The sequence below is a fragment of the Papaver somniferum genome, chromosome 9 (genome assembly GCF_003573695.1).
Source record: "Papaver somniferum cultivar HN1 chromosome 9, ASM357369v1, whole genome shotgun sequence".
Lineage (NCBI taxonomy): Eukaryota > Viridiplantae > Streptophyta > Magnoliopsida > Ranunculales > Papaveraceae > Papaver > Papaver somniferum.
Window position 1 is genome coordinate 41,121,686 of NC_039366.1, and position 17,575 is coordinate 41,139,260.

The 17,575-nt window shown below is 37.5% G+C and overlaps 1 long non-coding RNA gene and 1 other non-coding gene across 2 annotated transcripts; one reads left to right on the forward strand and one right to left on the reverse strand.

The window, feature by feature from the left end:
* Positions 1-358: 358 nt before the first annotated feature.
* Positions 359-4,460, reverse strand: LOC113307913. Its single transcript, XR_003339367.1, has 3 exons — positions 4,413-4,460; positions 3,476-3,558; positions 359-440 (listed from the first exon to the last, which is right to left on the reverse strand). It is a non-coding gene; the product is annotated as an uncharacterized LOC113307913 (long non-coding RNA).
* A 10,466-nt stretch (positions 4,461-14,926) lies between these two features.
* On the forward strand, positions 14,927-15,000 carry TRNAE-UUC. Its single transcript has one exon. It is a non-coding gene; the product is annotated as a tRNA-Glu (tRNA).
* The last annotated feature ends 2,575 nt before the right edge of the window (positions 15,001-17,575 follow it).

A 17,575-nucleotide genomic window follows, 5' to 3' on the forward strand; every position in this document is an offset into this window, starting at 1 on the left:
TACTTTGTATCACCAAGTGCAACAATAAAGATATTAATAACCACTTCCTGCACAAAATGTATATTGTGGTTAATCAAAAAAAAGTGATAACTGTCCAAAAAACATCTCCAACATCTTTTTTATACAAAATTTGGAGACACTGCGATAACTGTCTGTCCAAAAAAAAATCTCATTTTCTATGTCTATCTTTGAGTAGCTCCAACTATTCAATATGAATCTGTAATTTCAAGTAAAAATAAATCAAACAAAAGAAAATATTCAAGTAAAAAACATGGAATTTGCATAATTACCCCGCTTTATATTGAAGAAGTACGCATACTAATTAGACGCATAAGAACTTACTTCCCCATTCTCATCTGTCCTATCCTCCACTGCACCAAGTTCAAATCCTAATACATCTTCTCCAATAATCCCATTGTCTTCATCCATATCTTCTTTTCCTACATGGATAAAAACAATCAAAGTTATATATGAAATTTACACATTCAACTAAATGAAGTATTACTGATTTACGCGGTGCCACTTAGGCACACTTACCAACTCCATGTTTCCAACCACGAGTTGTTATCAACGCCTCAGCATTTTCAGGTAATAAAGAACTGCGAAATCGATCAATTACTCTTCCACCAATGCTGAATGCAGATTCCGAAGCGACGGTTGAAATAGGAATTGACAAAATATCCCCTGTCATTCTTGAAAGTACTGGAAATCGTTGTTCCTGGGATTTCCAATACATTAGGATATCAAGCGGTTGATTAACAAATCCATATTTCTCGCTAAGATATTGATCCAACTCTGACAAGTCAGATTGCAGATCACCACCACTTTCCTGTGCTGCAACATATTCCTGCATGAAACAAGTAATAAGTGAGTGCAAGGACCAGTTATCTTCTATAATGAGGAGGACATATAATATAACTTCATAAAGTTTGCACCAGTTTGAATACCAAAATTACCTGGATCCACTCACTTCCTTGATGGGCAGAATTTGCACCAGTTTGAATACCAAAATTCTGTGTTCCACTACCAGAAGCTCTTGACAAGGTGTAATACTCATTATAAAGTTTTTTCATATCTTCACGCACATCATCAACTTTACTTTCTAATTGTCTTACATCAGGATACAACTTGGAATAAGCAAAGTTTAGATACTTCAGTTTCAATCTAGGATCTAACACAAGTGCCATAGCTAATATAGGACTTAAGTTCTCCCAATAACTGTTAAACTTTTCTTGCATCTCTTTCACCATGTCCCTAATGAATTCAATTTCATTTGTGCTTTCTTTTTTTAATAACACCTGAACTTGACAAACTCCTTCAAAATATAGATTGGAGGTAGGATACTTACTACCAGAAAACAAAGTTGTGAGATCATAAAACGTCTTGAGAAACTTTGTGACCACTTAAATTTGATCCCATTCTTCGTCAGTTGGGCAGTCTGTATAGTCTGAATCCACCTCCTTAAAGTGAGCGAAAACACTTCTATACACAAGACAACTGTCTAACATAAGATAAGTTGAATTCCATCTGTATAAAAAAAGTAACAAACATTCAATGAGTATATTATAAACAATAATACCATTCTTTAACTGTATAACAAAATAAAAGTGGAAACCCACCTTGTCTTAACATCTTGACGAACACCCCTTCTTACTGCAGACATTCCTAAAGTATCAACAATGTCCAAGAATTTTTGTTTTATTACTTGGGACTTTTTAAGCGACTTCACTGACTTTCTTAACTCAAGAACAACTGGATCAATCTTCACAAGTCCATCTTTTACAATAAGAGCTAAGATGTGAGCACAACAACGCACATGAAAGTATTTTCTTTGCAACAAGTCTACTCTGCATAATTCTAGCACAAGCTCCGTTATTTGCAGCATTATCCAAGGTGATGTTGGATACTTTTTCTTCAATTCCCCAATCTTCTATCATTGCAAATAGCTTGGCATAAAGGTTTTCACCTGTATGAGGTAGTGGAACACAAAAGTTAAACTCCTTTAGTTCCCAATTTTGATTAACAAAGTGGACAGTTAAAAGATCTGAACACTCAAGTAAGTGCTTCACCTGTATGAGGTGGTGGAAGTTCACAAAAATTCAGTAGATACTTCTTTAGTTCCCAATTTTGATTAACAAAGTGGACAGTTAAGCTTATATACCCTGTAGTCGTAACAGAGGTCCACATGTCTGATGTTAGACACATCCTACCTGTAAGGATTACACATACATATCATCAAATCTTATCATAATTAATTACGATGCGATAAATTAGATTCAGATGAGTCAAATCCATACGAGTCAATTGAGTCAGGAAAAAACAAACAACCCGTCAAGTTATTGTCATCCTCTGTTGTCCCAACGGTGCCTATAGCTATATGATCCAATACAAAATGTCTACTTTTTCCTTGTGCACGAGTGATAAACACTTGATGAGTAGTTGCATCTATTCTACACAGATATTGATGAATGTAAATAACCACACAAGTGTGGAGAAGATGTTATATGCAGCAACACGCTGGAAGCTATAACTGTAGTTGTCCACCAGATGAAAAATTAGAGATTAACGAGCTCATAAACTATTGTACACCTGACGAACAAAGACTTCCAGCTGATCAAGAAAACAAACGAAGACTTCGTATCGTTGTGATTGAATCATCAGGTAATATATAGAGTATATGATAATGATTTTTCATTTAGATACAGTTTCTAACACGATGTACATTTACAGTTTACTGAAATGGAACATGCGAGGCATATGTTTAACCAATCCTTCAAACTGATCCAAATGTATTGGAGTAAGCATAGTCATAATACTTCTGCTTGGGATAATTGGCTATTGGTTAAACAGAAAATTTCAGAAGAGAAAGCAAATGAAACTGAAGCAAAAGCATTTCGAGAGAAATGGGATCAAAAGTATAAAACAAAACATATGGTGTGGGTCAGCAGGATTTGAAATTTTGAATCGTACCTGGAGCAAGTTTCAATATGTTTCGAATAACTTCTTTTTGTGCATTATGTTTTTTGACGATATCGGCTTTCCCAGTATTCCTTGATATTGGTTTAGCATCCTCATTTAGATAAGCACATATGTCCCTAAATTCTTTCCACTCCACCAAAGCCAATGGGACATTTCTTGCAATGAGTAATTCTGAAATAAGATCCCGAAACTTCATCTGATCAATTTTGCGTAAGCGGGAAGACAACTGGACATTCTTTGCAGATAAAATCATTTGCCTTATGTCCTGAGAATGACGCTCACGGCACTTATGCCTTTTCATAGATGAGGTTCCACCTTTCTGGCTATCATATTTATATCCCACTTTACAAGCCTTGCACACTCCCTTCTTTGATCCATCTTTATATTTAATGAGATCAAAATATTCCCAAACATCAGATCTAAGTTTATGTTCCTTTTCACCTGAAACTGGTGCAGGTGCACAATCAACAGTTGTAGAGCCATCCAAAGGATCTACCATCTCAACATCATCATCCTCACCGTCACTACTCATAACATCGTTATAATTAGTTTGTTCTTGTACACTTGACATCCTGGAATCTGGATGGATCCACAAAGAATAGGTCAAAGACACAAAAATCAGTACATTACTTACTAGTTACTATCATGGTTAAATAACAAAACACTCACAGAATTCAAACGAATAAAGGAAAATAACTTGGACAAGAAAAGAAAACAAAATCCATCAGATTGTTAGTACTGTCTACTATCATGGTTCATGGACTAACATCAGCAATTGACTTGCAAAATGACTTGCTGAAAACCATAAATCGTAAGTGCCATTTAAAAATCAGAGTCAGAAAGTGCTGGTAATATAGATAAGTTCATAAAGTCTAACGAAACTCCTTGAATACTACAACATATAGATAAGTGTTTTTCAGGTGTGCTCAAATAATATGGATCACTATAAGGCTTCAATTGCACAACACAAACAATATGGATCACTATAGTACCTCTAACTCCTGCACTATCAGTTCAGCTCCATCACAACTATGACCTCACCACAACAACATCATCACCAAATGTAGTTTAACTTATCCATTCCTGCACCACTAGATCACTCAAAATACACACAGAACAAGTAAAATCTTCATCAACATCTTCTCAGTCACTATACAACAACCCAACAGCCACACTAAAGCTATCACCATTACCATTTCCTTGTCCAGTTCACTACAACAAACAAAGTTTTGTGTAACTGATGTCAATATCACTTCTAAAACTCAGTTTCTGTTTCATTCTTAATAAGTACCAACCTATGTAAACCAAAATAAACCTAAACCCCAATCAATACAGCTCCATTTTATATAGACATAATTCTTAACATCATAAGCATTCACATAATCTTAATAATGAACTGAAGGGTATACTAATTTACTTACATAAATATTTACCTTGCAAAATGACTCAATCATCAACTTTGGTCATTGATTGAGCAGTGAAAGTTTGAAACATAACCAATCTAGAGAAATTATCAGACATGACATGAATTACATAAACATAACCAATTTAGGATTAGAACTTAGAAGATTACCTGTCCTCAACTCTGAATCTTCCACAACAAGATGAAGAATTAGCAGAGATTATTAACAAAACCCCAATTCGAAAATCTAAAAAAACTCAAACTAATCGAATCACTATTTGCAGAAGTTAAGATGGAGAAGAAGACTCGTTGTTTTGAAGATTAAAATCAATTAGAAATCACATTTAGTTGTTATGGTTGGGATCCATGTTTCCCCCGCCTATTTTCTTCTACAACCAATATACAAACAACATAATTTTGGATACCATGAATCAAAATATATGAATAACATCCTAAGAAATTAAACAAAATAGAGGAGTTGACAGTAATTTCAGGTTGAAGCTAAAGGTCAAAACCAAAATCATCAGATCTATGAAGACAATGTAGTATCCATGTAATTTAAACATGTTTTTGTTGAATGATCTTCAATTCATACATATAAACATTGAAAGCAAAATCGTTCGAAATATTAAAATGATGAAATTAAAAAAATCAGAATCTCTAAAATTGTTCTTCTAATGATCAGTTTACATAATAAAGATGAAGACCAAAAGATAAAGAGATGAAGAAGATACCTGTAGATTATTATAAGTTGTCTGTAAGAGATGATGATTTTCCTTTGAAGATGTTGCAGAAGAAGAGAAGGGATACGAAAAAGGTATTTCGCTTTATTTATAATCAACCAATTCATTAATTTACTGTTTACCCAGGAGTTCGGTCAGGTGATTGCCGCTGCGGACGGAGAAGAAGAAAGAAATCAAGCAGAGATTCAGAGAAGATAACGCTGCTACTGCTAGGGTCTCTTCTTTTTTTCTTTTATGTTTTATTTATGCTCAGGACACGTATAGAAACTGATATGGACACGCGGCATAAATGGACTACGGGTATACGGGTTATATCCGCGGATTTACGGGACGGGCCGGGTTTATCCGTTCTCACACAAGCCGGCGTTTCTCCAACCCTAACCCGGCTTGTTAATACAACCAGCCAAGCCGGGTACGGATTTTCACGGGCCGGGTCGGGTCGGATTTATCCGCGGGTTTTAACTGGTTTGACAGCTCTAATTCAGACCCTTTAGAAATCAAGTGCTAGAGTAATTCAATAGTTTGATTAGGGGTAATGAAAAGTGGTTACTGCAACGTGTCAATGAGTTTTGGAAATAAACTAGTGATTCACATGTTTTGTTTGAACCACGCATCCTCACTTTCACTTTTTCTGGCAGGTTAGGTCCCTTACCTCGCCCAGGCGAGTCTTCCTTCATCGCCCAAATCCAAGTTACCTCCCACATCACTACACTCAGTCCCAGCTTCAACTTGACGTGTCACCACTGTACAACCCATACCTTTCCTCCTCCACTACACTCTGCCTTAGTAATTCGTTATGCAGTTGGTAATGTGTTCACCGGTTAAAGTTCTTTGATTAATAAGGCAAATAATTTACCAGTTAAAGATCTTAGACTGATACGGTAAATAAAATAACTGATCAGGTAAATGTCATGATAGGAGAATGTAGCCAGTAATTAAACTAATAATAAGTAGGTGATATCATTTTTTAAGCAGTGGCCTCTAATGTGGTTTAAATCTAACACTTGAAATGGTGAAATCCGACTGAAATGGTGTACGGGCAGTAGGACCGTAGGAGTGAACTAAACTTGTGTACGGATAATAGGAGAAATCTTATGGTATTGCTGCATTGACTGTTGGGGTGAACCTAGGGACCAACCAAGGAAAATGGCTCTTGGAAGATTATATATCCATATAGGGGAAAAGGGTGTTAGGTTCACGGGTACAAATATTTTTTGTATTTGGCCATCTCCAAAATCTAGGTACTTTTGGAGATCTTCTTTGGCTGTGAACCAACTTGGGAAACAAGTTTGGTATTAGATACTTTTTGGTCTTACTCAATGTTGGTCTACTGATTAATAATGGTCTTTTACAAAATGTCAAAAACATTATTTCAGCCAGACACTTTGTCTGTCTAGCCTTTGGAAATTTATGTAACAGGTAAACAGATCATAAGTAACACTGTGACACTATACAGTACCAAACATGTAGCCATCACCAACTATGACAATCTAAAAAAAATGAATTGAACCCAAAAGAAAAAAAATAAAAATAAAAAATCAATTTTTGGATTAATGACATTAAATAGTAAACCTGCCGAGATTGGGGTATGCCCAAACTAATTGGGGTATATCCAAATTTAAATGAACATGTGCCCTTACTAAGGGAGGTCAAAATGTGGTAAAGTTATTTTAATATTCCTGCACTAATTAATCTAAAACTAAACCCTAAACTTAAAAACTAAAAACCGTTTAATCTTCTTTTAATTATCTTCTCTAATCCCTCTCCTCTTCTCCTTCCTTCATCTTTTTCCATCCACCAAAAATGGTTCGATCCAGTAGCAAGAGAGATTCAACAGGTAACATGAGAAGATCCAAATTAGAGGGAAAAGGTAAGGAAAAAGTTGGAACTAGCAAACCCGAAAATCCAATCCCTGAGAATGTTGAAAAAACCCTCCACCGGTGAAAACAAGACTGTAAGTGATTTCTAAACTCAAACCCGTTATTCTGATGTGTTGTATGATTGTTATATAAGGTTAGAAATCGCAAATTTTGATTTTCATTGTTTTTGGTCGGCAATGTCGATACTTTAAAACCACGCCGGCTGTTGTTTGTTGAGTAAGCGCGGGCATGGTATTAGGATAAATAACCTGCCGACTTTTCATAACAGCCATGAAGATTGTTAGAAAAAACCCAGGGCCGGCATGTTATCCAATAACAAACCCTGTCGACTTTTTTCTTGTCGGCATGGTCTTAGACTTGTACCATGCTGACTTTAGGTCACATAAACCTTAATTTCATGAGTTAACCGTCGGCATTGTAGATAAATAAAACCCTGCCGGCTCTTTGGTAGCCGACATTGTTATGTTTATCGACCGTGCCGACCAGTACATGACCAAACCATATGAAAATTTGTAACAATTTTCATCTCTCTCCCGCTTTATGTGTATGGGTAAGTGGTGAGGAATTGATTATTTTTCTCTGAGAAACAATGAGAACAGTAAATAATTCTTCGCCATTTCCCCATACACGTAAAGTGGAAGGGAGAAGAAAATTGTTATCCAAATTCATGAATGTACCGACAAATATCGTATGTTCAACAATGTTGTTTGTTTTCATATCTCTTATTTGTGCATTGTTTAGGTTCCAGAGGAAAAAAAAAGAGGATCCACCTTGTTCGGTTACTGCAGAAGAGCTATTACAATTTATTGACGCAATTTATCCCAATTTGGAAGATCTTAAAGATGAAACTGAAAAGAATTGCCCTGTAAGAAAGTTACTTCTGAGGGGTAAGGAAGATCCTGAAGAATTTTTGAGGTTTATGGACAGTCCTAGCAATCCCCTCAACTATCAAGAATGCACATCATCATAGGAGGAAGAAGAGGAGGTTGATCCAAGGACTTTTTTCAGGGCATGTGACTTTTCTGGATTGAACCCTTGTTACAATGAGGACGGTGACTACATAGGTCCATATAAGGGAAAAGCAAAAGTTGATGCTGCTGAAAAAGCTAGTGATGGTGAAGAAGCTAGTGATGTGGAGGAAGGTAACAACAACAAGAAGGATCCATGAAATTCTTAAACTTTATTATGTTTCACTTGCTTGCTTTAGAAACTTAGATTATGGTTGGAACTATTTGAATTGTTAGTTGTTGGTTTTAGACTTGTTAAACTTATGTTAATTTTCAGTTTCAGTTACTTTAGAAGTTATTCTTTTTTGTGCGCTTTTAGAAAAATTTCATGTTTTTCTTAGTCGGCATGGTGTGTAAATTATACCTTGCCGACCGTATCAGGCTTTTACATGCCACTATGCTGTCAAGGAGTAGCGGTCGGCATGGTTTGAAATCTCTACCTTGCCGACTTAAATGTTAGTTGCACTTTTTAGTACAAAGTACAACCCATTGAATGCTCAACGGCTAAAAATTTCAAAATCAAGATATTATGTGTGTTGTTATTATAAAAGCATTCTCAACTTCATCTTCAACCTTGCATAAAGAATGGAAGTTTCACCACCAAATATTTGTAGTTTTTGTACACTAAGTGGTCATTTTGCAAACGATTGTCCCCTTGAAGGAAGCAAATGCACTATTGAAGGTTGTAAGGGATTCTTATTTCTCATGAAAGCTGCAGTAGGAAATGTATATCAGACGTATTCTTCAAAATGCACTTGTTGTGGGTTTTTCTATTGGATAGATGAGAGCCTAGCTCCGTATGAAGATGAAGTTACTAAAATCAACCTTCTACCATGCACAGATCCATGTTGCGACGGTAAGATGAAGCTAATTACCTCTCCTAAGAAATTGTGTACCGGAAAAAGATATTATTTATGTCCCAAATGTGTTAGGGTTAAGTTTTTAACGTGTGTATGCTTTAATTAAGATTTGTATCCGATGTATAGTCGGCATTGTACTAAATTAAAAGCTTGTCGGCGGCATAATAGTCGGCATTGTACTAAATTAAAAGCTTGTCGGCGTGCATATAACCGGTTTGTTCTCCTAATACACCTTGTCGGCTCTGGTAGAAGATAACATCCAGGAATAACTTTTTTGAGGGAGTTATTAGTCAGCATGGTTGTCCTCATAAACCATGTCGGCTACATAAAAGCCGACATCTTGGCAAAAACAAGACCTTGCCCACTGTCCCAGGAAGGTTTTTTCATGTGCTGTCATGCAGTACCGCCGACAATCTGACGAAAGAAAATATTGCCGACCCTGGTACGGTCGGCAGGGTCTTGTAACAAATACAATGCCGGCCAAATGAGTATACACCAAAAAAACCACATCCATTTCATTCATTTGTAGCACTCCAAAGTACATTACACAAAATACGCATGCAATTACAAAAGTACTCCAAAAAGTACGAATGTTTTGTGTAGTACTCCAAATTACATTACACAAAAGATTCCTTAGTTCCTACCATAATCAATCATCACTCGAATCTATTGGAGGGAGTTAATTAAAATCTATTGAACTTCCTTTAGTCAAATCTATGGGACATTCCCTAGACTCATCTAAAACATTCCAAAGGGTCATGTTGTCCTCATAAAGTTTCATCCATTCCTTGCTCTTGTTGTTTGTGAACTTCTCCCAAAAACTAAACCTACAAAGAGGAGGTAATGGACATTCCTTGTTAAGTTGTAGACCAATAAAATGATTTTTATCCACCAAAGCCATGACAATTCTTCTATGCTTGAGTTGCTCCATGCAAACCGCATGTTTCGGTGCAAATGCTATAGATAGTCCCTTACTAAACCACGCAATTCCACGTATCCGACAATAGATGGCCACACTCAGTCATTCTCAACCAATGCTCCCATTTGACCGGTGCATTTCCCTCCGGGCCTTTAACACTAGTTAGCAAATCTTTAAAAGTTGTTTTTTTGTCCTCCATGGAACCTTCTAGCATCATTGAGATATGAAACTCCTTGTTGTTTTCTAGTCGGGCAACCATCTTCTTTCTTATGTATTGGCATTGGGTGAGATTCTTCTTGACCGCTCCACTTAGGTGTCCCAATTGTTGCGAGACAACGTGAAACCCACAATTTTCATATTTCGGGACGTCGTCGGTACCAATAACGAACTCTTGAATAATTGGAGGGAGCTGGACGCGATACTTTTGCAACACCGGTTGTACTACCTTCCTTGGACGACCTCTTTTCTTCGCAACATCTCCTTGGCTTGCTTGACTCTCAAGAGGTAGAGTGCCGTTTGGATTCAAGTTTGAGACCGTTGGTGTAGTTGAATCCTTCCTTGGCCGACCCCTTTTCTTTCCAAAAAATTCCACACTTGCTTAGACTCTCAAGAAGTGGAGTTCTATTTGGATTCAAGTTTGAAACCGTTGGTGTAGTTGTTTCTTTCCGCGGACGACCTCTTTTCTTTTTAGCCGGATCCTCCTTGTATTGCGCCTCGTTATAAACATGTCCGGATGGGTCGCACTTTGTACTCAAATGCTCTTTAATTTGTTCCCTTTGGGATTGATCGCACTTTGTACTCAAATACTCTTTAATTTGATCCCTTTCGGATTGATCGCATTTTTTAGTCAAAAACTCTTTAATTTGTTCTCTTTCTTCCGCCCTCGTCTTTGTGGTAGGTGGTTTACCCATTGGATCTTATTTCGACGATTCTTGAAGTTCTTCCATAAAAGGGTAAATAATCGGCATCAACTTGTGCTTCATAGTTTGTTTGTCCAACCTATTCAACTTGGGGTACTTTTCAAGGATTATTCTCCCAAGTTCCATGTCGCCAAACTCTTCACCGGGATCTTCTCTTGGAGCCGGTTTGAAAGATAATTGCTTCCAATAAGGATCGATATCATCAAGAGGAATGGGAGTTTTATACCTACCAAGCATATGACGACATGGAAGTCCGATAACCTTCATTATCCTACACTTACAAGGAGTGCTCGGGTCGTCAGACTTTTTATACTTTTTAAACAAGGCGAGATGTTTCATCATAAAACTTATTGCCCAATGGGAGACGTTTCTATGTATACCAACAAGCATCCAATCATCCTCCTTAAACTCCCTCAACTTCCGGAAGCTACTTTCTTGGAATTGCTTTTTTATCTTGTCGATATCATTATTAGTGTAATCATGGATAGCATGTTGCACCGTCACAAGCCCATTTTGACTCGTGAAAAGTAGACCTTTTAGTCTCCCATGAGCTTGCTCTACCATACTTGTGGATTCAAGTTTGAAATGTTTATAGTCGTAAGTAAAAGCATACACAAACCTCTCTTTGTGTGGCCTCAACCATTTTTTCTTGCAATATTCTACTACTTTGGGGTAGTTAGTCCCCCAATCATCCTCGAAATCCTTCAAGTTTAACTCATATCTTCCCACACTCATCGACCAAACCACCTTATCCCACGCTTTCATGAATAACCCAAACTTGATATCACATTCTTTTCATTCTTCGTCTTCTTTCTCTTTCTCCTTCTCTCGCTCCTCTTTAGTTAGTTTGCTAACACGTTCATCTTCCTCCTTTACACGCTTAGTTCCTTTCTTTGCTTTCGATTTTTGGATATGATTTCTACAATTCTTCCTAAGATTGCATTGTATATGCCAAGTGCAAAGGAAATCTTGTGCATTGGGAAAGACTATCCTCACGGCGTTCATTATTGCTTGCTCATTGTCTGTGACTATAACCCTGGGAGTCTCGTCTTCGTGGTAGAGAAACTTCAAAGTTTCCAATGCCCAAATATAGCTATCATCCTTCTCACGATCCATAAAACACCATGCCACCGTGAACGATTGCTTATCCGAGGTTTGTCCAACAATGTTCAACAAAGGCATGTTATACCTATTCGTCTTATAAGTACAATCCATGAACAAAACTTGGTAAAAGCAACGCGCCAATTGAATCATATCAGGATGAGCAAGAAAAATACGATCCACCTTCCCCTCCGATGACTCATGGTGCCTCACCGTGTAGTTGTATTTGTGTATTAAGCATTGTGATTCTTCCATCACCTTTCTTCCATCCCATTCAATTATTTTAATAGTTGCCTTGGCCGCATAAATTGTAGACAATGAAGAAAGATTATCTGGGTCGTCCCTCTTGAACTTACTAAGGAGCTTGCTTGGTTTAATTCCCCAATTTGTTCTTACTTGTTCGAACTCGTGCGGTTTCAACTTGGCAACTTGACAATGCCCTACAAGAGTTTCCGGATCTTTATGGTTATGCCAACCAACATCAGCTATATCCATTCTCCACACGTTGTCGGTTTCCTTGTTCCTCCAAAAAATAATCTTGAATGGGCATCCACACTTCTTTGACTTTTTCTTGTACACCCTAGTCGTCTTCTTATCATACACATAACCCTTTCTCTTGTGACTTTGGTTCGGCGACCCATAACACTCGCATACCATTTCAAACCGCGTAGATTTTTGTTGGGTGTTTTTCACTAGAACACACATCTTCTCTTTTGCTTTCTCAATAATCCATTTGACGGCATCGTCTTTTTCCTTCCATTCCAAATCATTAGCATAATATGCGGAAGTATCAGGACCCCTAATTTTCTGAGCTTGAGGCTGATCCTTCATCGGTAACAATGCAACAATCTACAAAACATCAAAAGTTAGTTGATATGTATTCACAGAGTCGGCATGGTCGACATACAAAAGCCTGTCGACAACAAAACAACCGGCAAGGAATCAAAATTTAACAGTGCCGACCAAACTAGAGTCGGTAAGGTTCGAAAAAAATAAGTTGCCGACTAAAGCATTTTCAAGTAATGACTCCTGTGTTGTAAAACTTAAAGTCGACATGGTCGACATAACAAACCCTGCCGACAACAAAACAGCCGGTAAGGAATCAAAATTTAACAGTGCCGACCAAGCTAGAGTCGGCAAAGTTCAAAAAAATAAGTTGTCGACTAAAGCATTTTCAAGTAATGACTCCCGTGTTGTAAAACTGAAAGTAGGCATGGTTTTATAAGTCTACCCTGCCGACACAAATGTTGCTCATGAAAATTCGGCACATTGTTCAATTAACAACCACGTCGGCGTGTGGCCGGCATGATCGACAAGCGTTGACCCTGCCGGTCGTGTGCAGCAAAAGTGAAAAAACAAAAACAAAATCCATCATTTGCATGGAAAAATCACAATCTTCACCACGTAGGTTGTCTACCTGATTACTTGCAGCTCCATGCTCTTCTTCTTGGTAATTGGATTCTACATTTGCCTCAACATATTCATCACTTCCATACCCATCATGAGTTTGAGGAAAATAAAAGTGAGGGTCATGCTGTAATCCATTTGATCATGGTCTGGTAGATCATCATACAAGCACTCATATGTAGGAGGAAAGTTAGAAGGCTCCCCACTTCAAAATCAGGATTTGAATCACTCATATCACAAATTTCTCAACCCCCCCAAAAAAAAAACTTCCTCTACTACTTCATTCTACTTCTCTCTCTAAATTATTTCTAAAACCCAACTTATAAATCAACTAACTAATCTAATCATTTTAATTAAATTAGTGCTAATCATTGTGGGGGCATTTTGACCATTTAGAAAAAACCAGGTTAAGGGGTGGCTTGGTTTTACTTCATAGTGACCGTCTTATTGGGTATACCCCAATCTCGCCAGGATAGTTAAGGTCCTTAAGAGCATCCACAATGGACGATCAAACCTATATATTTGGTCAAGAAACGAGACACAGCGGGACAGACTATCGAGTAAAAGCTGGACCAAAACCAAATCCCAGACTATATTTGGTCTGGGACCAAGACCAAACCCAAATATAGTCGAGCGAACGTATAAAGTGATCCTATGATGGGGCGAACGTGTAAAGTGATCCTTGTGATGGGGCGGACATTATATGTGATCCTTGTGATGGGACGAACATTATATGTGATCCTGAACAAATGGGGTGGACATTATATGTGATCCTTGTGATGCGGCGAACATTATATATGATCCTGACCAAATTTACTCTTCCATCTTAGTGTAACACCACGGACGGACTAAACTCAAATTTGATCGTTTTGTTTGGTCTTTGATTTTTGGTTTTGATCGCACCACTGCAACCGTTCTAAGGAATATTAATTGTATAATTTGAATATATTTATTAAATCTTCCTTTTCCAAAAGAAAACAGGGGTGATTAGTGTTAATGTGACGGGACAAAAGGTGCCATGTATTCGTACCAAACTACGGTTCTGACTTTTTGCTTTTTGAATATTGAATTCAATCTCTCTCAGAAGGACCGACCAGTAACTGGGTGCCGCTACCAGAATTTATTTTTGTTTTTTTTCTAGATGATGATACAGTGGTGGTGCGCCACAAAGAATGCATCGGGGAGGCGTTATTTTGTCCCTTTCAAGCATGGGTTTGTACGTCTTAACACTGTCGTCATACCTCGGCCGTAGAGAACACAAAAAAAAAAAAAACTTTATTCTTAAGTATATTCGCGAGTAGGTCATCAATCTTGAATCTTGATATTGATAGCATATTAGCATGGACTTGCACTGCTGTAATTGTTTTAGGCTAGACCGTAAGTCAACTATGGAACTGAAATTTTGTGGTATTAAAACTCGTATGATATTGGAATTTTTGAATGGTTTGACAAAGAAAAATTTGATTTGCCTGGTCCATGACAATTTAGATACGTCACGGTTCATGCTTGTGCATAATTTGCCAAGGTACTTTTATTTGTTTTTTTGGTGTATAAATGGGTGACTCCGAATTCAACATTGTTAGGGATCCAATTTGTCCAAAAATTATTAATTGTTAGGTACTAGTAGTGATGGTTTGTCTGTATTTCTTAACTAGGGAAAGTCAGTTGGATTTGTATTTGTTTAATATTTGCGAAAGTCAGTCACCAATCCATTGTAGTCCAGCCCGGTTAGGATACCTGGCTTTCACCCAGGCGACCCGGGTTCAAATCCCGGCAATGGAACATATTTTGTTTGCATTTTTGATTTTTTTCTCTGTAAAGAGAAAAAAACTTTATACTTTGTTTGCATTTTTGTAAAGAGAAAAAAACTTTAATGTTCGCAATGTTCAAATCCCGGTAATGGAGGTTTTTTCCATTTTTGTTTTTTTTTTCTCTGTAAAGAGATAAAAACCTTTAATGGTGGCAATGGAATATTGTTGTGTTCTTTTTTTCGTTTTTTCTTTCCGAATATAATAAATTGACTACCTAACTAACTAAGCCAATCACATTCGCATCCAAACTTACTAAACTGTGGTTAACTGGGATTCGTCTATAAAACACAAGAAAGGTAAAAGATTAAAATGCGTAAAAGTAATAATAAATGTTATCGTAGATCAAAAATGATAAATTTATGAAAGAAAAATGAAAAAAATATAGCGAGAGATAAATTTCATGTTTTGAACATGATAATGGGCTAAACGTTATTTGGGGTGAAACTACATTAAATAAGAATGTTCTTGACTAATCACTAATATGAGTGGGTTGAAGACTAATTTTTTCAAAAATCTTACATAAAGAAAAATTTATGTCAAAAAGGCAAAAACAGGGACGAACTATAGCCCGGATTAGCCCTTGCTATGACCGTCCCTACTTTGTGTTTAATGTGCTCAGCACCGTCTGCTAAAGGCAAAAGTGTGGCAAGCTTGAATAGATAGCTGCAGAAACTTCCCTTTTAACACTTTTGATTCATATGGATGGTTCGATGACTCATTATTAGGCTGATTAGGAAATGCAAATTGCAAAGGCAGTATAAAAGTCAAAACTGAAACTGTTACTCGATAGTACAAAGCTACTAATCCAATGGGATGTGGTAGATAGTGTTTTTTTATTTTTGAAAAAAGTTACCGATTTATTAACTCAGAGCGTTACATTTCTTGGGAATTTAGTTCCCATAGAGTCTGCACTTGTGATGTTTAAAAGAAAATTCGGACACATATTATACCAAATTTTTGTAGCTTGTTCTGCCGGGTCTTGTGCTTGGTTCTTTACTGCTTGATTTGCAAGTTCGTCAGCTGTCTGATTCGCTTCCCTGTATACATGTTTGATTCTTGTGTGCGGTATCTTTTCCATAAGTGCATTAATTTCTGCCAACATACTTCTTAGGTACCACGGTTGTTCATTTGTTGTTTGTTTTCTTAGTTGTATTACCGTTGTGGAATCCATTTCGAACCATACCTTTGGCAAGTGTTGTTGATTTGCTATTCTTGCAGCCAGTAGTAGGCCCCATGTTTCTGCTGATGTTGATGTTGTTATCCCTAGAGGTGTCGCCATTGCAAGCAGTATTTTTCCTCCATTGTCCCTGCGAATTATTCCCGCTCCTGCTGGTCCTGGATATCCTTTTGCTGCTCCATCGGTGTTGATCTTTATCCAGTTATCCTGAGGTGCCTCTCATCCTACCATTATGGTCGTTGTTTCTTTTGGTTGTTGTCGTCGAATTTCGCCTCCATATGCGGTACTATTGGTGTCAGATGTTGTTGTGCCCAAATGTATTCTTCACACATTACTTTTATTATCTGAGTTATTGGGATCGGTGATTGATGTTTCGTCGATAAACTGAAGCGTTCCTTGCTAGCCACATATGCCACATTGTAAAGGCATGTAATGTCTTTATTTCCTGTGTTATATTGTGACCGAGTGTTTCTTGTAACGTCGTTGGTATTTGGTTGTTTGGGTTCTGATTTTGGTTTGTTGGGTTATTTTGGTTTGTATGGGCTGTGATTTGCCGCCAGACCTGAATTGCTCTGGGGCACCGGAAAAGAAGATGTGATGTTGTTTCTGGCTCAGCATTGCATATCGGGCAAAGGTTAGTATTTGTGATATGTCTTGACGATAATGTGTTGATGGTCGGTACGCCTTCAAGGGTAGCTTTTCATAGGAAAAGCCTAATTTTTGGTGGGCATTTCAGGTTCCAAACATTTTTGTAATTTGTTGTGGATGGTTCTGTGTTGTTCTGTGGTGGGGTGCTATAGGTAGTTGGTTGAGTGGATCTGTTTGTACCATTATTGGGTGTTTGGTTTGTTTGCGAGTGATGAACTGGATTTTGTGTTTGGTTGTTGAGGGTTTTATTTGAGATGAGTCTGTGGTAGCCACTTTTGGAATTGTATTCACCGTTGTTGGTGTGTGGCCAAATGATCATATCTTTGGTTGGTTCCTTTGGTAGGTGGATGTTGTATATATGTTGAGCGGTTGGTAGGTGGATGTTTTATATATGTTGAGCGGTTGATGGTGTGAAAATGGGATTGAGGATTGTGTGGTTCCAAGTGTTCGTGGTATGATCAGTGAGTGATGATACCAAAATATCTATTAGTGGTGGGTGGATTAGTTTGGTTGTTTGGTGTGGGATCCAGTTACCAATGATAGATGTGTTTCGGCCATCTCCAATTTTAGCTAAACATTGTTCCTGCAAAAAATAGCTAGGTTAGTCAAACTTTTCCATAAGGGGCTTGCTATTGGTTTTGGTTGTTGAACTGGGAATGCTAGTAGTTGTTGGTTGTGTAGATATTTGTCTCTGCTCATTGTTGCCCAAATTGACTTGTCA